This window comes from Loxodonta africana, chromosome 21, assembly GCF_030014295.1.
Source record: "Loxodonta africana isolate mLoxAfr1 chromosome 21, mLoxAfr1.hap2, whole genome shotgun sequence".
Taxonomy (NCBI): Eukaryota; Metazoa; Chordata; class Mammalia; order Proboscidea; family Elephantidae; genus Loxodonta; species Loxodonta africana.
In genome coordinates this window covers 31,812,694-31,827,940 of record NC_087362.1, presented here as the reverse complement: position 1 = coordinate 31,827,940, position 15,247 = coordinate 31,812,694, and positions in this window count along the sequence as shown.

Sequence of the window (15,247 nt, the reverse complement as noted above, 5' to 3'; positions counted from 1 at the left end):
AGAAAGCCAAGATGGAGGGCAAAGCTAGTGATGCCCTGGGCCCCAAGCTTGGGTCTGTCCAACCCTGGACTCCACATTTTAAACCACCCCTTATATGTGTGGTTTTGTTCATTCATGTTCATCTCCCAAAGTCATTTTCACCATCAATCTCGTATTTTTTTTTTTCTTTCAACCACCACTTATGGAAGTTTTCCACAGGCTCAGGGGCTGGGCTACATCCTTCACGTTAGTGTCTGATTTAATTCTTACCTGATAAGAGATAAGGTTGTTGCCATTTTCTAGATGAGGCTTCTGTGGCACAAAGAAAGCAGAGCCAGAGCCACTCTAGAGGCCAGATGTGCTGCTGCCCAGCCAAGTTCCAGACTGTTCCATGTGTGGCCAGCATGTGCTTTTGACAACTCTGCCAAAGGTTTCTTCACTACAGACTAGGCACATGCAGTGGTGTTGCTAGAGGGGTGGGGGGTGCAGACCACACCAGGTGACACTGTCTGAGAAGGTGACACCAAAATGACTGTCTATAAAATTTTTTGTGCAGTGTTTCAACAGCAATTTATTATTTTTTATAAAAATAACCCTGTAGTTAGTTATAACAAAAACATTTTTTGTAAGCCCAGCTTACAGGTATCAGTATACCTACAAGGCTAAAACTCTATGCTAATTTACTTTTTTGAACCTTCTAATGTACTTGGTCAGAGCTGTCATTACCCAATCACAACAATGTTTCAGATGCACGGGCTACAAGCAAGTGCTGTCCTTTTCCTTCCTGCCTGTTTTTAGAGTTGATGACTGTGTCAAATTTTCTGGTGTTTTAGCTAGAATATTGTGACAATTAGTATTTGTGCATCTATGTCAATGTTTTTTTTTCATGAAGTAGTAACTAAAGGAAAAGGAGTGATACGCGGGAATTATGATATACCAGTAACGTTAGTACAAAAAACATTACTCAGGATTGTGTATGGTCTGGTATGGGAGGAGGCCCATGGGGGAGAGATGACACCATGAGGTACCACACCGAGTGACACCAACCCTAGTGAGGCCACTGGGCACATGGGCTTTGGGACGCCCCAAATTTGTGAGCTGAGATGGAGACCATCGATGAAAGTGCCCTTCGCAGCCCAAAGATGTTCCTTCTCAGTGGCCGGTGCACCCAGAGGCCGTGCCTTCTGGGTCTTGGTAAGCGGCAGGAAGACCACGGGCCCTCCGTGACAGTGCCAGGCCTGAGGCGGGGGCGCAGGCTAAGCCGGAAAGGGCCTGGTAGCGCAGCTCAAGCCGCCTGGGGTCGCCTGGAAGCCAGAGCCTGTACTTAGCTCTCCGTGGTAAATAGCAGCTCTGGTTTCTGCTAAAAGGATTCATTCCCAGAACACAGTAATTTTCATCTCCTCCTCACTACAACCCGTAGTTTATGGCTAAATATACGCCATAATGAGCCTCTGGCCTGATAGCGTCGTTAAGAAGATATTTGACCTCGGGTTTAATTGCAGGATGGAAGAAATGGCTGGGACGCGAAGAAGGGGCCCCGCCAGCTCGCAGGAGAGTCCAGGGCTCAGCATCTGGCATCCGCTGGCCGGAGGGAAAGTGGTGCGGGCGGAGAAAGTGGCTCCCGCAGGGCCAGAGTCACCGAGAAGGGCGAGGGCGCAGGAGCCTACTGCGATCTGGCGACCAGAGTTGCCCTGGAGTCCCTAGGTGTGCGCGGATTATGGCGACTGCTAACCATGGAGAGCTGACCTTGCAGGACTCTCTTCCTCCTTTCTCCTGGCCCCTATCCCAAAAAAGCCACCCTACCCCCACAGGCAAAGCGCAAGGCCCATACCTGGGCGCACGGCTCGCGACAGACTAAACACCGCCTTGACGTGTTCCCAACACAAACCTCCTGTGTCTGCCCGGGCGGGCAAAGGCGCGAGTGGAGCCGCGATGGGGACCGGCCCGGGACACCTGTCGAAGGCTATTTAGAGAGGCAAGCGCGCGCGGACAAACTGTGGAAGCGCAGCGGAGCGGGAGGGACTCAGCCCAGCAGCCGCGCGGTGTCTCCCGCCCGCAGGCCAGCGTCCCCAGAGCTCTGCATGAAACGCAGGGCTCGGCGCGCGAGCTGTCACCTCAGCGACCCGGGAAGAGGGGGGCAGATTCGGCTGCAGCCGGAGAGGGTGCCGAGGTCGCCTGCGCACCCGTCTCTCGTCTCAGATTTTTCTCTCCGCTGCTCAATGTCAAGGCTACAAAACCCGTCAAGGAGTGTCAGCCCTGAGCAAGGGCTTAGACAAATGGCAACTCTTGGAGAGAAGGGGGAGCCCACAGCTGTGGCTGAGGCCCACTTTGTTCAATCTTGGTGGTTCCTAATTTGGGAGGGGGTGTTAGGGTCCTTGCGCGTCCAGTGAAAGCTGTGGCGCTGCTATCCCCGAAAATGCACCCACACACCCAGTTTTGCACCCTGTCCCTGAAATTCTTTGATCACGAGTTAAGAACATCCCTCCCAAAAGCTCCACTAACACCATTCCCCAGACTGTGAAGCACACACGGGTTCCAGTCCCCCAGCACCAGGGGCTCCCATGGGCCCTGAGGTGGAAGAGGAGAGAGAACAGAGCTACGTCTTCAACTCAGTACCCCACACACCAGGCGCGCGTTTTTGCTGTGTAAACCTTGGGGTTAGAACAAATGGAGCAGCTCTCCTTCGGAAGGGGAGAACGTTCTCGCAGAATTTTCATTCAGAGTAGTCGTTCCCCCTCCGTTTCCCTCTTCCTTGAGAGGGCTGTATTCCTTGGGCTCGGCTGACGTCTTTGCAGCTGCAGTACCAAGCGATGACTGAGTAGGGGTGAGCCCTGTCTTCAAAGGGGTCTGATTAATGAGGTCTGCTTAGCGGGGAAGGGGCGGCGGAGTTTGGAAACGGGGGCATTGTGGCCCCAGCTCCCCAGGTTCGAGGCCTGACAGGTGCTGTCCAGTCACTGCCTTCGCTCTGCAGGCAGCTGACCGCCCAGAGCACCAGTGTCTGAGCTGAACCGATTGGAAAGGGCAGGGAGCAGCGTCTACACCAGCCGAGTGTGGCCAAGAGCGGCGGAAATGTACAGAGATAACCGTATCTCCCCAGTCCAATTTCCTCCAGGAAAAGATTAAACAAGGCCTTGAATTCTCCACGCGGCCAAACAGCCTCCACGTCCCGGTTTCACTTTGCCTGTAGAGACGCGGCCGTAACGTTTTTAGGAAAGGACGGTGTGTGTGTGGGGAGGTGCGTTTCCAAGGGGAATGGGCTAAGGGGGAGGGGGGCGTGTGCTATGATGGCCGCGCGTGGCGATGCCCACGTCAGCCTCGCTGTCCTGGCCCAGCCACGCCACCGCCAGCCTCCCCGCGCGGAGCGAGAGTCGCTCCCGGCGACTTCGGGCGCGCTTTCTCTCCCGGCGCTGCTTTCCCATCTCGCGGTTCTCCTTTAACTAAAGAAAATGAGGCAAGCACCGGCATATGCCGCCACCAACCTTTCCTATCAGAGAGAGCAAAAGAGGGCGGTGGGTGCGAGGGGAAAAAGAAAAAAATAATAAAGTTCTCTTGGGGGAAACTGGAGGCATCTTTCGAAAGCACAACTGGTTTTCTTCCCCCCCCGCCCCAAAAAAATGCAGCCGGGCCATGAAGCAAATGCCAAAAACCGGGCTAATTATAACAAAAGCAAGAAAAGAGAAGAATAAAAGAAATGAGAAAATGAAAAGAGGCAAGCCCGGGGCGGGGAGCGGGGGGCGGGGGGGCGGGGGGGGCTAGGAGGGAGACGGAAGAGCTAGCTGGGTGTCCTTAAAGAAAGGTGCTGCAGGGTTTAAATTAGGGTTGTTCTTATCCAGAAACCTGATTGCGCTACTGCGGGGAGGGGGGGGGTTGTGCTTGCCAACCGGGAGATCCCAATGGGGAGGGGGGTTGGGGGAGACAGGGGGCCAGGGCCCCCTCTCCCCCAGTTTAAGGAAGGAGAGGGGGGTTTCTGCTGACGATCCCGGAGCCTGCCGAGCGCGCGCTCTTTGATTGCGCCTCGGACTCGAGCGCAGCAAGTCCCCGGCGGCCGCAGCAGGATCGGCGGGCTGTTTGTAATTCCATCCTTTTTCATTAACATAAACACCACTTGAACAAAAATATACACGGCCACCTACTTCGCCAGGAACGACGTCCCAGCGCCCACCGGCCCGCGCTCGCCCGCTGGCCAGACCCCTGCCCTAGCAGCGCGCCTGGGGCGCCCGGGTCCACGCGGTCCACGCCGCGCGCAGGGCCGGGGCAGAGACCTGCATTGGGTGGCTTTAAAGCCCGGGGACTCCTGGCCCTCCGGACGCCCCCACACATTCAGCCTGTTCCTCCCGGCCGTCGTCGCGGAGCCCCGACGGGGGGCCGAGTTGTGGGCGCTTGGTCCGCGTTATGCCGTTTGTTGATAATGCTTGGGGCAAATTGGTTCCTCGCTACCTGCCCGCCCCGCCCCGCCGGCGCGGCCCTAATTGCGGGCGGAGCGCGTCGCCCGTAGCCCAGCTGCAGCTTGCTAATTGAGTTGGAAAGAGCACGGGCTCCGTTCCGCAGGACACCCGCGGAGTGGGGACCTAGCAGAGGGACGCCGCTGGGACCTCCGGCTTGGTTGAGGCCCACGCTTGCCGGGGCGGGTTCTTAGTGCAGGATGACCAGATCAGTGGATCCAGCAGCCAGGTGGCAGCTCCCTCGGGGACACGGCCTTCCCCGCCTGCGTGCGCGTTCAGGCAGCCCTGGCCCCTGGTTCACGGCTCCCCGCACGTATGCGCGTGCACGTGCGCCCTCCGGCTGCGCAAGATCTCAGCCGGTGCGCCCCACCGCAATTCGGACCCTACCCGAATCAGAGGGGATTCCGTGTCTACACTCGCCCCCCTCCGCCCGGTCTGTTCCCCTACTCGGCCCCCGCGCCCGCCGGGGTGGGGGGCACCCGGGAGCCTCGAATTCAAGATTGAGAGTGTTCGGGAAACCACGAAGGGAAACCAGCTGGAGTATTCCAGTGACCCACCTCCAGGCCCCATCTATACTGCCACAGGCAGGTGGAGCGGGCGTGAAGTCAGTTTCCAGGATAATTCAGGCCCCAAACTACGTAGCCGGAAATGTCCGAGTAGTAGACCTTTAATGTGATTTGTTTCCCCTCTTACGTTACTGCATAATCTTTGGTATTCGCTACTTCCTGTTACCGGTATAGACACGTCCCAAGCAATCTCACACTTTTAGGTGCATTTCTTGGCTTTGTGGGATAGAAACCGGCTCGAGGCACCCCACCTTCATGGACCTCAGATTCTGATCTAGGCATCACTCTCTGGGGCAACAGTTCCAGCTGGAGCCCAGCGCCGAGGTCCCCTCCTATGGTGCCCGTCTCCCCTCCCCTCAGGGGCGGCTGCATTCCCCGAAGCAGGGCTGCCAAAGGGGGTGTCGGGGCCAGAGACGCGCCCGCACTTGGTTTCCAGAAGGCGCCTCCCCAAGGGCGCGAGTCCTGGGTGCGCCCAGGTGTCCCCAGGCTCCCTGGCCTCTCTGCTCATCCCCGTGTTCGGGAGAAGACTGAATCCTCCCTGGGCTCCCACAGAAGCCAGTGAGAAAGGGGCCCTCACTGACTCCCCAGACCTTTCCCCAGCATGAGAGCTTTCCGATTTGCAGCTCCTGCTTCCCTCGCCCGGCGCGCACCCCCTCCCGGGATGGTCGAGGTAAAATAAACACGGCGTTCACGCAAGCAGAACCCATCATTAGCCCAAACCACGGTTAAAATAATTGCTTCGTCTCAGAACGAGAACAGTCTGCCCAGGACCCTCCCGCCGCCGGGAACCCCATCGCAGCCAGGGCCACAAACTCGACCCTGGAGAGGTGGGAGCCCAGAACCCCGCGGGGCCCCGGCCCGCACGGAAAGAAACCCGCTTTCTGCTTCATCCGGGCGCCGGTGCACCGCCTCGGCAGAGCTCCCGCCCTCTACAACGCTTTTCTGGGAGGCGACGTAAAGAATGTTCGAGTCGGACTCGCAAAACCAGAGTGAGTCTCGGCTGCTTAAGGAGAGAGCGAGACAAGTTAGGGGGCAGGTAGGCGGTGGTTTGAGGGCGGCTTCCCTGAGGCGACGTCCTTAAGAAAATGCTGCTTTTCAAAAACGCCAAGAAAAACGTGGGGGCGGAGGGGATGTTGGGACAGTTATTACCGGTCTCTTACAAATGAGAGAATTTGATTCCTAATTGAATTCGTTTTCATGGCGAATTAAATGGGTCTCAGCGCAATTTGGGCGAAAAAAAAAAGACCCGGCGAGTGGAAGCTTTGCCTACATTTCTTCACGTGGCCCAAAGTCATTCTCAACTTTAACAGGGAGGAGGGAGGAGAAGAAGCTAAAAAGAGCGACTTTGACCTTGGGAGTATAAGAAAATATTTGAAATATTTTGAGGTGTATGCTTTTAAAAATAGCTGGTATAATACATCTTCCCATGTTTGGGACAGAAATTTGCAGGTAAATTAATTGCTGAGTTTTTTTTGTTTTTGTTTTTGTTTTTTTAGTTCACAGGATAAGAATTAATTGGCTCTGGGGCAGAGAAATGAGGTTCTATATGAAAACCAAGTGAACCAAGAAAATTACTTTTAAAACGAACCGTGCTAGGATCTGTGTGTGACCACATCGTTCAAAGACTTGATGGGTTTCAGGCGCTGACAGAAGAGGTTTCAAAATAAAAGGACTAGAAAGTTTGAGGGCTACTTGATGTTTTCACCTCCATTGGATGTTTCAGTCCCGCAGGGCTGGAAGCTGCTGGTTGGTAACAAAGTAGGCTTTGCAGGAAAGGCAAAGATAACAGACAAAAGGGGCAAGGCACCTTTTAAACTGCAGGACTCTGCAAGCTGAGGAGCTGCACCGCTGTGGGGGTCTCCGGTGCCTGGGCAGGTCCGGACCTCCACTCTGCACAATGCCTCCTCCAGGCCTGCTCCTGGGGAGATGGGGACCCTTCTGGCCTCCAAGGAGCTAAGCCAGGGGCTGCTCCATGGGCTTCCTGGGCTTTCTCAAAGTCTTCCTGCCCCAGTTTCAGGTGGCCGAAAGGAGCCTGGGTGAAGATTCTCCCTGAACTCTTTGGGAGGGGCAGTCTAGGACTAAATGACGCACCAACAGAAAACCAGCAGCGGAGAGTGGTATCGGTCAGGCTGACCCCCACCCCACCCCACCCCACCCCACCCCGGCGTTTCTCGGAAGCTGGACTGCAGGGGCGCGGGTGCCAGGAAGCAGGGCAGTGCGAGTTGGTGGGCCTACTGGCTAGAGGCTCTTTGGTTTGTTATTCCTCGTGGTGGAAAGTTTTTTTTGCGGGGAGGGGGGGAATGAGGGTTTTTAAACCAAGATAATGGCTAAACCGGGGGGGGGCCTTTCCCCCTCCTGGACTTGCCAACAGCAGCCCAGAGCTGAATCCCCATGTACTGTCTGCACCCTGCGCCTTTGGGGAGGGGAAAAGAATCCCACATTATTATTTTTTTTGAGTCCCTACTCTTTGACCCTGCACCGTGCTTTGTTTTCCTGTCTGTGAAATGGGCAGAATAGAATAACAAGTCCGCTGTGAAAGGAAAGAAACAAAAGCCCTCACATAGCACTGGTAAACAGTAGGCGCTCAATGCATTCTCTCTGATAATGCTGTCCTAGCCGCGTCCTCATAGCAACCCTAGCAGGTGGTACCAGTATTCCTGTCATTATCCAAGTGAAGAAAGGGAGGCTCAAGAGAGGTTAAGGGGCTAGCCTGAGGTTCACAGCAGATGGGGAGCGAGGTGGGATGCAGGCCTCAGTGGATGGCAACGGTGGCCAGCGACCACACGTGAGACTTAGCCATCTTCCAGTGTGTGGAAAGTGGCTCTCTGTTGTCGAATGGCCTACGGGGCCCCTCTCCAGCCCAGCACCCTTCTTCCTAAAGCCAGCCCCAGGACGCTGAGCGGCAAACGGGGACAGGGCTTGTCAAAGTCACAAACCTGGCCCAGCAGGGAAGTGATTTGTCCCAAGTCACAGGGCAGCGAGCTTGGCTCAGTGTCAGAGTCCCCTACTTGGGTTCACTCCACCAAGTCCTCAGTTCTTTCAAGCTGAATCCCCAGGCCAGGGACCCATACAGGCTTTTGGGCACCGCCAGGAAAAGGAGCCAAGGAATCTCATGCCCTTCTGCCCCCCAATAACCAAGGCACCACAATAATGATAACTACAGCTAACAATTACTGACTTATTAGTCCCCTTAATACCGAGAAGGGAGGTACTGTTATTGTTCTCATTCTACAGATTAGGCAACTGATGCACAGAGAGGTAAATCTCGCCCCCACCCCGGGTCCCAGGCTCTAACTACACACAGGCGTATGTACGTGTGTGTGTAATGACTCTGCCCTTGCCTACACTAATGGCACCCGCAACCTTGCCCACCCAAACCCTCACAGAGTGCTTGCATTTCCAGCATTTTTGTCTTCCCTGGACCTCGGGACAGTCAGTGGGTGGTACCTGCATGTTCCCCATCTTAAGAGGAAGAAACTGAGGCACTGAGAGGCAGAATCATTTGCCCGTGGCTGAGAGCTACTGCAAGCCAGGGGAAGGCTGGATCCCCCACCTGGGGAGGGGGCTTCAGCTGGGCCCCTCTGCTTCCCTCAGCCAGACATTGCCTCCTACCTCCCTGCCAGGGGCCCTGGGACACGGAAAGGACCCGCCCGAAGACCCTTCCCTGCACAATCTGGGGAGCTCAGCCAGGGCTACGTGGGGTGAGGTGTGGAAGCCAGCATCAGAGTGGGTGCAGCCCAGCTGGGTGCCCCCAGATCACCCCCGCCCATGCACACACTCCTCACTCCACTCTGGGGCTCCTCGCCTGGCCCACTGACAGCCACCAGTCTTCTCAAGCAGCCCTCCTGCAACAGACCCCAGTGGCCATCCTTCTCTCGAAGTATCTGTCGCTCCATCTTGATGTCACTCTCCATCCTGAAGCCTGGGTTCCTCTCTCCTTCCCTCTCTCTCCATCTCTGTCCCCCTCTCTCTGCTCTACCCCTTGGCTTAGGCATCTGGGGTTTTCTCCTATTCCTTGATTCTCTTGGGGCCTCGCTCTCCATCTCTCCGACCCGAGGGGCCTTCTCTCTGTGTGTGTGCATGGGGCAGGCCACCCAGCACCTAGCCTGGCTCCTTACCCCGGAACTCACTGAACCCCAGCAGCCTGTCACTTTCACCCTCGTGGGCACATGGAGCTGGCTCTCCAACTGACCCACCTCGGGAACAAAGATCCAAAGACTCTAGGAGTCAGCACATGCTGACTGCAAACCCTCCAAGGGGTCCAGGTGGCCGAGCTACAGTCAGGCTGGGACCAAAGGCCCCAAGGAATGGACCTGGGGGAGTGGGGAGGAGGAGGCCGCCGCCATTCTCTCCACCAGCCCTGGGTCAGCAGCGCTCAGCAGAGAAAACCCCTTTCTCTCTCTGTCCCCGCCCCGGCTGGGACAGGGCTGAGGGATTCAGTTCTCTCCCTAAAAATACACACTTGTTTTTGTCATTTTCAATGCCCTCTAAACAGAAATAGACAGAGCATAGCAAGCTATAAATGGAGGCCAGGAGGCACATTTTCAGTGTACACATTGGCAGGTTTCTGGGGGCAAATTGCTGCTTTTGATTAAGAAACAAACCTGAGCACAATCCCGTTTCACCTCTGCTTCCAACTAACCCTGCTCTCTTCCCCACCTCCTCCTCACCCTCCCTCAGCTTCAGTGTATGTGGGTGACTGTGTGAGTGTGGGGTGTGTTCATGTGTGTGTATGTGACAGCCTGTGTGTAAATGCATGCGTGGGTGCATATGGGTGTGTGTGTGTGGTAGGTGAGGCTGTGTGTGCATGTGTGCGTGACTATGTGTGTGTGGATGTGCATGTGTGTATATGTGTGTTAGTGTTCAAGTGTGAGTGTTTGTGTTATCGCATGTCTTAAATCTTGAGAAAATGCCTGGCCCTTGAAATTTAATTTATATTTTCTCTTTGTTTTTTTCCCTTTTTGGGGGGTGGAAACCCATTCATTTTTCATCTTCCCTTTCTCTCCACCACCCCCCTTTTTAGGATTTCTTTCCACCGGGAGCCCTACCCCATGGAGTAAACATTGAGCAATAGTCTCGCTCTGTCCCTTGCCCTCTCTCCTGCCTCTTTTCCTCGTCATTCTTTCTCCCTGTGGCTCCCGTGCTTGGAAGAAAAATCTGGGGGCTTCCTCACCCTCACCCCCCAATGCTGGAAGGAAAATATTCTTGCCCTCTTTCTGGGCAGAGTGACCGTGTCCGAGCAGCAGGGATAAAACTGCTCTGGAGACCACCGCTGTGGACAGAAAGGGGGCCAGGCTAGGCCAGGCATCTGGAGTGGGGATGCCAGGAAGTGGCCTGTCCCCATGCTGCCTCCTGTTTCTGAGAGTAGTGTGCACTGGTAATACCAGAAAACTCCCAAAAATCTCACAGGGAAGAGGGCTGTGAATTCCTGGCCTGCAATGTTGTCAAATATTTCATTGGAGAACGTCATGGAAAATGTGTGCTTTTGGGTAAAAGGCCAAGTGGACAGGCCCGGCCGTTTTCTTCCTGACCAAATTGTGAGCCCCTGATGCACAGCTGATGGGGGTGAACTGCTGACGCCTGCATGCGGGGAGCGCCCTCCCCACAGCGGCTCCCTGAACTTGGCCCTGATGGTCCCCACGGTGGGGCCAGGCGGTGTTTCCATCTTCTCACAGCCCCACCATGGGGTTTTCAGCAGGGCTGGGCAAAGCCAGGAGACGCTTGTCTCTCTCTCCTCCTCGCCTCTGGGGAACCCCCCTGTAGAGTGATGGAGCCCCATAATCGGGCTTGAGGGGGACAACAGGACTACCTTGGTTTGAGGCAGAAGTGGAAGCAGTACCCCCAACTGGGGCTCATGGCTCGGATAAGAGCTTCCCAGTGGCCCCACCACACCCAGGCATGGGGGCCACCAGGACTCAGGACCCCCTTTGGTGCCCACCACGCACACCTCTTTTCTCTAGGCCTTCTCCGTGTGGACCACAGAGTGCAGAGAGCTTCACGCAGACCACGTGCCAGCCCCATGTCCCGAGACCACACCAAGGACCACCGTCACTCAGGGCACCGCATGCCCTTCCCAAGGCACCAAAGCACGACAAAGCCACTCCATCACCACAAAAATAAAGCAGGAGAGCCACGGTGCTTCCCTGGGACCAGAAGTCATAACAGAAAGTACCTTTCAGCGTGCTCACGGCGGTTCCGAGCTAGCGGTGTCTCAACGCTTTGGCAGGGGTGTAGAGACAAGTCCACACCACAGCTGTGTTACTATATTGTTGCACTGGGGCATTGTTGCTGTGTGTTCAAGAGCACACCAGCCTCCCCACAGAAGTACCTTCATGGAGCCATGCTCTATTTGTCAACACACCTCCTGACCCGTCTGTGCAGGCCGTCTGCCACAGTGTAGACGCCCTTCTGAGCTGTGTGTACACACACCATGCAATGCCAGCAGCGCACCGTGCACCATGCACGGAACACACTGAATCGTGCTGCACACACCCTACAGGGCCAGTGTATATCCCACAGATATCCTCCTCAGAGCCTTCAACATCTTGTGTGTGGAATACAGGATCCTGTACACAGACTATTCCATGTGCACCCATGCTATATTATACACTTCTTACGAGATTCTGCGTGCACGAGTTATGTGGTACACGTTAGAACATGCTGTGTAAGGAACACCTCGTAGTGTACCGGAATATTCTTCGTATGTCATGTGTTATACTGTTTACATCTTAAAACACTCATGGCACATGAACCACTATGTTGCACACACTCCCTACAGTGTGCAGCATATTTAACATATCATCATTGTGCATCTTACAAGATTCTGTCCCTGTGACTGTTCCATTTACACCACCTTGCACTATTCTGTGTACAGGACACACTGTCTCATCCTCCTCCTGGCCTGCCCTGAGGGCCACGGCACTGGGCCTCTCTGCACAGTACTCCTCACACAGTGTGTGCACATCTGTACTCTGCAGAAAACTAGCCCATTCCTAGTTAGCACGCAGACGACGTTGTAATCCACCCGTGGACATGCCGTCTCTCCTCCTGACCCCAACCTTTCTCACCACAATCCCCAGTCCCCAAGGCCGAATTCTTAGAATTTTCACCCAAGCGGATCCTGCCTCGGGCAGTGGTTCCGATCCTCTCCCACCGGCCAACACCCCCCCCCCCGGGGTGAAAGCTTCCACAAGGCCCAGCGCCAACCTCCTCCTCGGGGTCCGGGGCCCAGCCTGCCCTACCTCGTGTCACCATTTGGACCTTGCCTAGCTGACGGCTGGGGGGCAGGCCCCAGCGTGACCGCGAGGCCGGCGGCGGCGGGCAGGGCGTCTGCCCTCGCGGTGGGTGGTCGCGGCGCCCCCGCCCCGCCCGAGCGCCGGCCGGGAACAATCGGAGCGGGGTCTGGTTCCCTGCTCGGGTTACCGCGGCTCGCGGCCCGGGCGGCTTCACTTAAGCAATTAGACAGTAAAAATACCTGGGGCCTGGGGAGAGGGAGACGTCGCAGGCGTGTCTGTTTTTACACCCCCCCCCAATTTGGGGATTCTTGGAGCTGGGGGTGGGGCACGGATTTAACTTGGGGTGAGGGGGATGGTGTCTTTTGGGATCTTTAAGCAAAGATGGAGAGCAAAAATTTGTGGGGATCCCTGCCTGGAGTGTCCTGTCTGTCTCTGGCTGGGCCCCTGGGGCTTTTGTTTGCATCTGTTGGTTTGAACAACCCAGGGGTTAAGCCTTCACAGGCACGATCTTGTCCAAACCTCCCGACAGCCAATAGGGACCATTATTAGACCCATTGTTTAGATGAAGAAACTAAGGCACAGAGAGATTAAAGGGCCTCTACAAGTGGTGGGGGCAGGACTCCAGTCCTCTCCAGGAAGACCCTGATGGAGGAGTGGTCTGTGGTCTGAGGGCTGAACGCCTGAGCCCAGGGTAGACCCGGCTGGGATCCTGGCTCCCGGCTCCTGATCCTAGACTGGATCACCTAGGACGTGGGGTAGCCTTGCTATACCCCATCTGTAAAGGGGAGGCAATGCTGACCTATTAGAGGCTTCTGGGGAGATAAAACAATCATCTCTGGGGCCTTTAGCTGGGGTCCTGGTTCATGTGTGCGGGCCTGGGTTCGTGGATGAGGGGCCTGGGTTCACAGGTGGGGCTGTGGGTTCATGGATGAGCTCCAAGCATTTGGTGAAACCTTGAAAATCACCCCACAAAATGTCGCAGGTTTGTGCCTCCTATGGGGGAAAGGAAGAGGATTGTAGTTTTCACCAGTTCATCAAAGGGGGTTACCACCCAGAGAACGGTTCAGGAATGCTCCCAACGGGCATTTAGAAAGCAATGACCATGCCTGGCACAGCCAGCGATCGGTCAGTGTCGTTAATAACAGTTGTGATTGTTCCTGTTACTTTATTATCCCCAGTTCCTAATGGTTCTCTCTGTTCCTGGGAGCCGGGGGAGCCACAGCCTGCTGGCAAGAGACGAACCCCACTCTCACTCCCAGCCTGTAAGGAGGCACCCAGGAGGGTGAAGTCAAATTACATTCTGTCCTGGGGGGAGGGAGGGAGGAAAAACATTCAGCTGGCAGAACCAGCTGACTCAGGCCAATGCCTCACTGGACCTCAGTTTCCCCACCCAAAATGCAGCACCAGGCTTGACCTCCCAGGTGCATCTGAAAAGGCCAGTGTTAGTTTCTGGGCATATAGGAAAGTGCTCGTTTTCACAGCAGCGGTTTTCTGAGAATTGCGGGAGGGGTCCCCTACAAATTGCAGTGCAGGCAGCTCACTCCCCTTCCTCTGACGCCCCCACCTTCACCTCCCACCTCAGTGGAGATTAGGGGTTGGGGAGAGCCTTGGTTGCGCATTCCTGAGGCTCCCGCAGAGCTGGGCCCCCTCTTTCCCTGAGACCGTGATGGCTGCCCTTCCCTAAGAGGTAAGTGGGGGCCAGGTGGGGCCCTGACTCTGCACTGCTTCCCCAGAAAGGTGGAAGCACCCCCACCCCAAAACAGACCCAAGCAGAAGCCCCCAAAGGGAGCTGGTGAAAGATAATGGCATGCAGGATGGTAGAAAAGCCTCTTCTGTGGAGCCGATTCCGACTCATCGCAGCCCTGGAGGACAGAGGAGGGCTGCCCTATAGGGTTTCCAGGGCTGTAAATCTTTACAGGCGCAGGCTGCACATCTGTCTCCCGCAGACTGCCTGGTGGCTTCAAACTGCAGACTTTTCCCTTAGTAGCCAAGCGCTGAACCACTGCGCCACCAGGGCTCCTTCAGGATGGTAAAGGGAGGGAAAATTGACCGTGACTCAGCCAAGGACAGAATCTGCAGCACCCCCACCCAAACTGGAGAGGGCCTAAGGGGGAGAAGGCTGCTGGGAAAAGGGCCCCTAAACTCCTGTTTGATAGACCCCCTCACTTTGGAGGCGCCCCATCAGTGGGGGAGGGGCGAGCCAGCGAGGGGGGTAGCCGCGGGGGTGCGCGCTGCACTTCTTGCTGGCTGGAAAGCTAAGCGACCTCCCTGGCTCCTCTCTCTTCTAAAGGCCAGATGTGCTCGGCAGCTGGCGGTAGCGACCCCTTCCCGGGCGGGAGCTTCCCTCCCGGCGCCTCAAGGGCCTCTTTCCCTGCAGCTGCTGTTTGGCAAAAAAAAAAAAAAAAAAAGTGCGTGTTGGGAGGTGGAGAATATGAGAATGTGAGTGTGCGTGGACGTGTGCGCGCGTGTGCGGCTAAGTGTACTGCGTGAATACGCAATGTATGTGTCCGAGTGTGAGCAGGTCACTGAAAGTGTGTGGTGCTTGGCCGGGCTGCTTGTCCAAGTAGGGTTGCGGGGCCGAACCTGGGTGAGGGGTGAGCGCTGGGAAGGAAGAGATGGGCCGCGAGCGGTGCTTACCACGTCCGCGGGCGTAGATGCTACGTGGACTGTGTGAAGTGGCAGTACATGTGCGTGTCTACCTGCGCGAGCACACACCCACACTCTGCATCCACGGCCCACACTCACCCTTTCCCAGGCCGCCAGGCTGTCCGTGGAGCCGAGGCCGGGAGAGCCCGACGGAGGCGTAGCGTGAGGAAGATAACTCTGGTCTCCCGCGAACGCGGCTCCGTGGGAGGAGGCGGCGATGGCGGGCTAGCTACACAGCCGGAGGGGCCCCAGCTCCTCACATGGACGTGTCAGGCTCCCCGAAGGCGACGAGGAGTCTCCCGCCGAGGCTCAAGGCGTCCGGGCGAGGAGGGGGGCCGGCGGGGTACAAGGAGGCCTGACAAACCCAAGAGGCCAACGG